Here is a 7,625-nt window from a genome sequence, read left to right as displayed (position 1 = left end):
ACCTCTGGCTGAAGGCTAGGCCTGCAATTGTGCCAATCTCAGGGAATCCTACAGGATGGGTTGACTTGAATGTTTCTTAGTCTGCTTTCAAAATACACATGCTGCTCTATCGGAGCTTCTCTGCCCTGAGGCATTAGTGATCAAAGGCAATGTGCATTTGTGATCCCTCGTTTGCAGTATTTTGCAGATACTTTACATGGCATCATTTCTCTCCAGGGCCTTTCCTGTGTTTTGTAACCATTTCGGGAGCTTTTTTAGATGGAAGAAAATCCCATATTTACCTGGAAATCATATTATGAATAGCTCCTGTATTTTCACAGCTCCACTGCATTGCTTGAGTTGCAGAAAACAATGTCTCATTCACTCTGGCAAACACAGGTTTAAAGAGAAAGCTTATGTTTATGCAGCTGTAGCAGAGCTGCCCATAGATAAAAAGGAAGAAAAAGTAATCAGGTCAAGGATGAGTCTCTGAGCTGTATCTTGAAAGGATCCTCCTTAGCTAAGGTATGAAAGGAGGGAGGGGGCCCAAGAGAAAGCTGTCGAGTGATTATGTAAACCATGAAAGCTTTGTTCTAATTGTGGGGGGGGGGCAGTGCAGACCCCTTGCTCCCTGCCTGCACAAGGCTGCCTTGTCTGCAGCGGTCTTTAAAAAGTGCTGCTCTTGTTTTTCTGTCCAAAGCGTTTGCCCCTGTGCTTTTCAGGAACTCGCAGCTGTGCAATGGAACATATGGAGAAGCAGAAAGAGAGAACCCCCTCCGGGGAGCGGGGGCTAAGTAAAGGAGCCAGTCTTAACCCCAGAAAGAATCCAGAAGGAGAAGCCTCTGAAGAGTTGCATGTTGCAAGACTTGTGTACAGAAGCCCATGATGGGACAGCAAGACCTGCTTTACTTGCAGAAGTTCCCCAGTTCAGTCCCTATCATTCCAGGTGGACCAGAAGGAGGCATGCTGGAAGCCCCCAGGAGCTGCCTCCCCGCCCCCTGGAGCCCCCGTCAGCCCCAGAACAGGGTGTGGGGGAGCGAGTGAATGCTGCAGAACCCCTGTGTCCTACATGTGATGCCCCCCTCCCCCCGAGACTGCATGCAAGTCTCCTCTGCAAAGCCATAATGTGCAACCCACATATTTGGTAGGTCTCCTACAGCTCCCTGAGGCATGGCTGTGGGGACACAGGAGATCTGGAGGGGAAAGGAAAAGAGCGGTTCACAAAACGTGGACTTTACACCTCAGGATTGGATTCAGACTGAATTGGTTGCGCCTAGGTCCCCTTGAAATCAATGGGGCAAGTTGGCCATGACTTAAGTGCCCTTCCTTCCAGTGGGAACTATGGTTGTGGCCCAAGCCACACTTGCCTGGGAGTAAGTTCAGTGGAACCCACAGGACTTCCTCCTGATTAGGCATGCTTTGGATGACATAACAAGAACAACCAGGGTTGAAACTGTAAGCACTGAGAAAAAACAGTTGAACTTGCTTCTGACTGCAGGACTGTGCTGCAGACAGTCTGGCTCCAAGCCCCAGAGCACAGAAATAAGAGAGAGCCAGTGTGGTGCAGTGGTTCAGAGTGTGGGATTGGGACTCCGGTGATCTGGGTTCCAGTCCCCACTCAGCTGTGGAGCTCAACAGATGACTCTGAGCCAGGCACAGACTGTCAGCCCAACCTCCCTCACAGGGTTGTTGTGGGGATAAGATGGAGAGCGCAAGGAGGAGAATGATGTCAGCTGCTTTGAGTTCTTAAAGAATTTGAGGAGCTGATTCTCTGTTTGAAGAGCTCTGCTAATTTAAACACCAGTCAAGGACTTCGCTATGCCAAGCTCTATGAAAGCAGATAAAGCAGAAAAACATTCCTAAAATGGGCAAAGCTAGCAGAGGCCCCATCCTCCACCTCTTCCATCACTAATATTAGTAACCACTGATCCATGCCAGAAAGAATTACAGCAAGACCAAGAGAACTGCAGGTATGACCGAGCTGCAAAGCCATCTGTGGAGTGGTGTTTACTTTAGGTGGGGGAAGCCCAGGATGTAGGAGGAGGTGATGTTTTCCGCTGGGTGAGTTACTTTCTCCTCTTTCCATGAAATTCCCCTGATGTTTGGGACTATCTCCAGCCCAACAGCTATTGCAACACCTGGGCATTGAGGGAATTCATGTGACACACGTTAAATGCCAAGCAAAGCATGCATTTTTGCATTCAGTGTGTTGACCTGCAGTCCAATGTTTGGAGCAAACATGTGACGTGATATTCTAGAGACTGGATTCGCATAATTCTGCTATTTTCCATAGATCTCTTATCAACAGCATGTGGCAAATGTTCTGATGTTAGGGATAAAAGACATTTCAAAAATCCTCCCATCTGAGAAAGCATCACAGGAGTTAAATTTTGCCATTTCATCCCTGTTCAATCAGCCTTCTCCAACCTGTTGCCCTTCAGACAAGGATCCCCAGGCACGTCCAATGCATCAGAAGGGCACAGAGATGGTTGGTGTAACACCCTTCTTTACCCTTGGGATTGGGGTGGGGAACAGCATTCTTCCTCTTTTTTAAAAAAGAGATTCAGCTATAGCAAGCAAGAAGGGAAATCCAAAACCTGATTTAAACATTCTGGGTTGGGTCCAGATGTAGACATACCAGGCACAGATCCACTGAAATCAATGACATGAAGTAGTTATGAAGTAGTACTAAAGTCCAGCTGATTTCAATCAGTCTCCTCTATGACTACATTTGGATCATGGCCTCCTCCTGCACAACAGCAGCCTCAGCCATGCAATCGTTTGATCCAGGATCTCCATGGATCAGGATCTCTATGGCTTTACTTCATAGAATGCCAACTCAATCCTTTTATTGCATTTCTCCTCTTGTTTCTCTTCCTTGTTATTTTTCCTCACCCAAAAGGAAAAAAAAGGGGGAAATGGTTTAAGAGGATAATTGAAAGTGGTACAGTTGATTGAGCAGCTTGCTTCTGCATTTTGTTATTTATGGAAAACAGAAACTCTGTGCTACAAGGACAATTCAAAGAATCTCAAAGAAAAGCTTGAAATAAATTTAACCTACCCCATGACAATCACAGAGCAGGGTGTTTCCAGCAAAACCCCCCAACAGAGCCACTGCCTCTAATTGCTCAGGCTCTTTTTTGAACAGTAACATTAATTTGTATGCCTGTAACTGTACAATGAATCTTACACTTCTGTTGCTCTTTTGCATGATTTTATTCACTATTTTTTAACTGATCCACTCTTGCATTATTTTGTGCTGTCCACTGCTTTCTGACTTGATTGTTATGATTCACTGTTGTGATTCTGATGTATGTTTAACTGGGAATCAGCCCCGCCTTCCATGAATTCCAGGTTTTGTTTGCACAGAAGCCTGTGTATATGTACCCGAATGCACAGCAATTCAGCCCCCCTGCACCATTTTTGCAGAATACAATTCAGGCAAAAAAAAGTGGGCATGCTCAGGCCCCTCTGCCATCACTACTTTTTATTTGCTAGTTGCGGGTTATTGTGCAATCTGAGTGAACGGTGCTGGGTGCTGAGGTCCCAGTGCAGAGCTGGCATCAGGAGCAGGCAGGGGAAAGCACCTCACACCCAGGCGGGGCCCATGGATGGCAGTGCCCAGGCATGGCTCCTCTTCTTCACTTCTGCAGCCTGCTTGGTGCCCCCCCCCCCTTTTGCTCTGGCCACAGTGGGGGTGGTAAGAGGTGGTGCTTGCTCCCTGGCTGCCTGCCACCCATGGCCTCAATGCTGAGAAAGAGGTGGAGGGGCAAGTGCAGGTGCTGCTGGCAGTGGCAGTGAGGGGAGAGACCCCCTCCCACGCACACACATTGGGGGTCTTTCCCAGTGACCCTCCAAATCCTGAAGCTAGCACTGCACACAGGCCTAATTGAACTTCATCCGATGCAGAAGCCCTGCCTCAGCCCTAGAATTATCAGGGGGCAATCCAGATACCTAGCACTATTCCATTACTTTTTCCCTATTTATTTTTTTATGTGTTTGAAAACATTTAGTTCAAAGTGGCTTACAACAAAGCACACAGATTAGCAGTTCAAAGAATTATTTCCATTACAACAAAACCAGCAACAGAAATGCAACAACAGCACCGACTATTACGAATATTCCAAAAATAGGGAGAGAGTCTTAGAAGTCAATTGAAGGTCTCAGTGCCTTCCCAGAAAGGAAGGTCTTCACAGCTTCCAGGAGATCATTAACTGAGAAATGAGACAGACCTCTCTTGAAAGCTCTACACACTTATTTATTTATTTATTTATTTATTTATTTATTTATTTATTAAAACATTTTTATGCCGCCCCATTCGCCGAAGCCTCGGGGCGGCTTACAACATAGATAAAACAAGTTAAAATCCATATAAAATAATCTTAATTAAAACTCACATTATAAAATAAGCCGCCCTGGCCAGATAAAATTCAATTGTATTTAGCATTTAAAATGTTGCTTAAATAAAAAGGTCTTAGCCTGGCGCCGAAAAACAAATAACGACGGCGCCAGGCGGACCTCTCTGGGGAGCGCATTCCATAACTTAGGCGCCACCGCTGAGAAAGCCCTTCTCCGAGTAACCACCCTCCTAATTTCTCTCACGGAGGGCTCCCGGAGAAGGGCCTCTCCCGCCGATCTCAGGGGGCGACTGGGCAAATATGGATGTAAGCGCTCCTTCAGGTAACCAGGACCCAAGCCGTTTAGGGCTTTATAGGTCATTACCAACACCTTGAATTGGGCCCGGACTTCAATGGGGAGCCAGTGAAGCTGACGGAGAACTGGCGTCATGTGAACATAACGTCCAGTCCCCGTCAGCAGCCTGGCAGCTCTATTCTGAACCAATTGAAGTATCCGGACCGTCTTCAAGGGTAGCCCCACGTAGAGCGCGTTACAGAAGTCAAGACGGGAAGTCACCAGCGCATGAGTCACTGTTGCAAGGCAGTCGTACTCCAGGTAGGGGCGCAGCTGATGAATCAGCCGAAGCTGGAGGAAAGCGCTCCTCGCCGCTGTTGTCACCTGAGCTTCAAGTGAAAGCTCCGGGTCGAGGAGCACTCCCAAGCTGCGGACCTTGTCCCTAGGAGGGAGTGCAACCCCATTCAGGACAAGGTTCAGGTCACCTTCTCTGAAGCCCGAACCGCCAACCAACAGGACCTCCGTCTTATCTGGATTGAGCTTCAGTTTATTGGCCCTCATCCAGCCCATTACCTCGGCCAGGCACCGGTTCAGTACAGCCACTGCCTCACCTGGATTGGTGGAAAACGAGAGGTAGAGCTGGGTATCATCAGCATACTGATGGGTCCGCAGCCCACACCTCCTGATGACCTCTCCCAGCGGTTTCATGTAGATATTGAACAGTAAAGGGGACAAAATGGAACCCTGCGGTACCCCATGGCAAAGCTGCCATGGCGCAGAGCCATAGTCCCCCAACACCACCTTCTGGAATCGGTCGTTGAGATAGGAGCGGAACCACCGCAAAGCGGTGCCTCCGACCCCCAATCCCGCCAGCCTATCCAGAAGGATACCATGGTCGATGGTATCGAAAGCCGCTGAGAGGTCCAGGAGAACCAACAGGGACGCACTCCCCCTGTCCTTCTCCCTGCACAGGTCATCGTACAGGGCGACCAAGGCAGATTCAGTACCGTACCCGGGTCTGAAGCCGGACTGAAATGGGTCCAGATAATCAGTTTCATCCAAGAGTGCTTGGAGTTGTCCCGCCACCACTCGCTCTAACACCTTGCCCAGAAACGGGATGTTGGCCACTGGTCTATAGTTAGCGGCCATCCCTGGATCCAGTGACGCCTTCTTCAGGACCGGTCGGACTACCGCCTCCTTTAAAGGGGCAGGCACCCGACCCTCCCTCAGAGAAGCGTTAACCACTTCCAAGATCCAGGTTCCAATCCCGTGCTTGGAATCCTTTATTAACCAAGACGGGCAAGGGTCCAGAAGGCAAGTGGTAGGACGTACTCGTCCAAGCACCTTGTCCACATCATCGGGCCGCAATAACTGAAATTCATCCAATAATTCTGGACCAGACGGCAGCGTTGGTGTCTCCCTTAAAACCTCTGAATCAATAGTGGAATCCAGCTCGTGACGAATCTGAGCGATTTTCTCCCTAAAATGCTCGGCAAAGTCGTCACAGCGGGCCTTTGAGGGTGGAGTCAGCTCTTCCTTTGGCCCTGGGTGAACCAGGCCTTGCACCACTCGAAAGAGCTCCGCCGGACGGCATTGTGAGGAGGCAATGGAAGCGGAGAAGTGTCTCTTTTTCGCCGCCCTCACCGCCACAGCATAGGCCCGATAGTGGGCTCTTAAGTGTGTTCGGTCAGATTCATCACGTGATTTCCTCCACCTACGCTCTAGCCGTCTCCCAACCTGCTTCATTGCCCTCAATTCTGGAGTGTACCAAGGGGAAGAGCGGGCTCTGCCCGGTGGGAGAGGACGCTTAGGAGCGATCGTGTCTACAGCCCTGGTCATCTCCCCATTCCACAGTTCAACCAGAGCCTCGACAGGAGCACCCGTCTTGTCAGCCGGAAACTCCCCCAGAGCCTTCAGGAATCCTTCCGGATCCATCCGGCTCCGGGGGCGGACCCACACAATCGGGTCTGCACCCTTACAGAGGGAGATGTCGCTCTCGAGCACAAACCTCACTAGGAAGTGATCTGACCATGACAGGGGAGTCAAGCATAAATTCCTCACCCTCAGACCACCCTCTTCCTGCCCCGTCGAGAAAACCAGGTCCAGAGTGTGTCCACGTTCATGGGTCGGGCCGGTGACATGTTGAGACAGCCCCATGGCCGTCATGGAAGCCATGAAGTCCTGAGCCGCCCCGGTCAAACTAGCCTCGGCATGGATATTGAAGTCCCCCAGGACCAGCATCCTGGGGGTCCTCAACACCAGGTCCGAGACCGTTTCCGTCAGCTCAGGCAGGGAGACTGTTGGGCAGAAGGGTGCACGGTACACCAACAGAATCCCCAATCTGTCTCGGTCGCCCAACACCAAGTAGAGACACTCCAGCCCTGGTCTCGAAGGGACAGGAAGTCCCGTGAGAGTGATGGAGGCCCGGTAAACCAAAGCGACCCCCCCTCCCCTCCCCTCCGGCCGTGAACAGTGCTGGACCATATACCCGGGCGGGCACAATTGAGAGAGGGCAACATCCCCCCCCTCTCCCGCCCAGGTCTCCGTTATACAGGCCAGGTCGGCCCCCTCATCCACAATCAAGTCATGGATGAGGGCAGATTTGTTATTGGCCGACCTGGCATTAAACAACAGCACCGTCAGGCCCGAGGGGCGACTGACAAGACTCCCTGGCACCTTCTGGCTGGGAGCAAAACCAGAAGTAGGGACAGGTGTCAGCCATCTGTCCCTCCTTCTTCTATGCGGACACGTTAAGCCCCCACCGCTATTACGTCCATTGCCCATCACCACACCAATGGCGGCGCCAGTGCGCTCCCCAGGAAACTCAGGCGGCAACATGGCCAGGGACGACTCCATAAAAACAAGTTAAAACACTTTAAAATTATAAAACATTTAAAATTGGCCGTTCAACAGAAGGGACTGCCACAACAAAAGAGCAAGTCCCCTGGCCAGCCTAGCCCCCCCCGAACAGCCCCCCCAAACGGCGGCAAACCGCCCTTTGGCCGACGCCCTTT

Source organism: Varanus komodoensis, unplaced genomic scaffold, assembly GCF_004798865.1.
Source record: "Varanus komodoensis strain SLA01 unplaced genomic scaffold, ASM479886v1 scaffold16, whole genome shotgun sequence".
Lineage (NCBI taxonomy): Eukaryota > Metazoa > Chordata > Lepidosauria > Squamata > Varanidae > Varanus > Varanus komodoensis.
The sequence above is the reverse complement of the archived record's forward strand: the minus strand, read 5'-3'. Positions refer to the sequence as shown.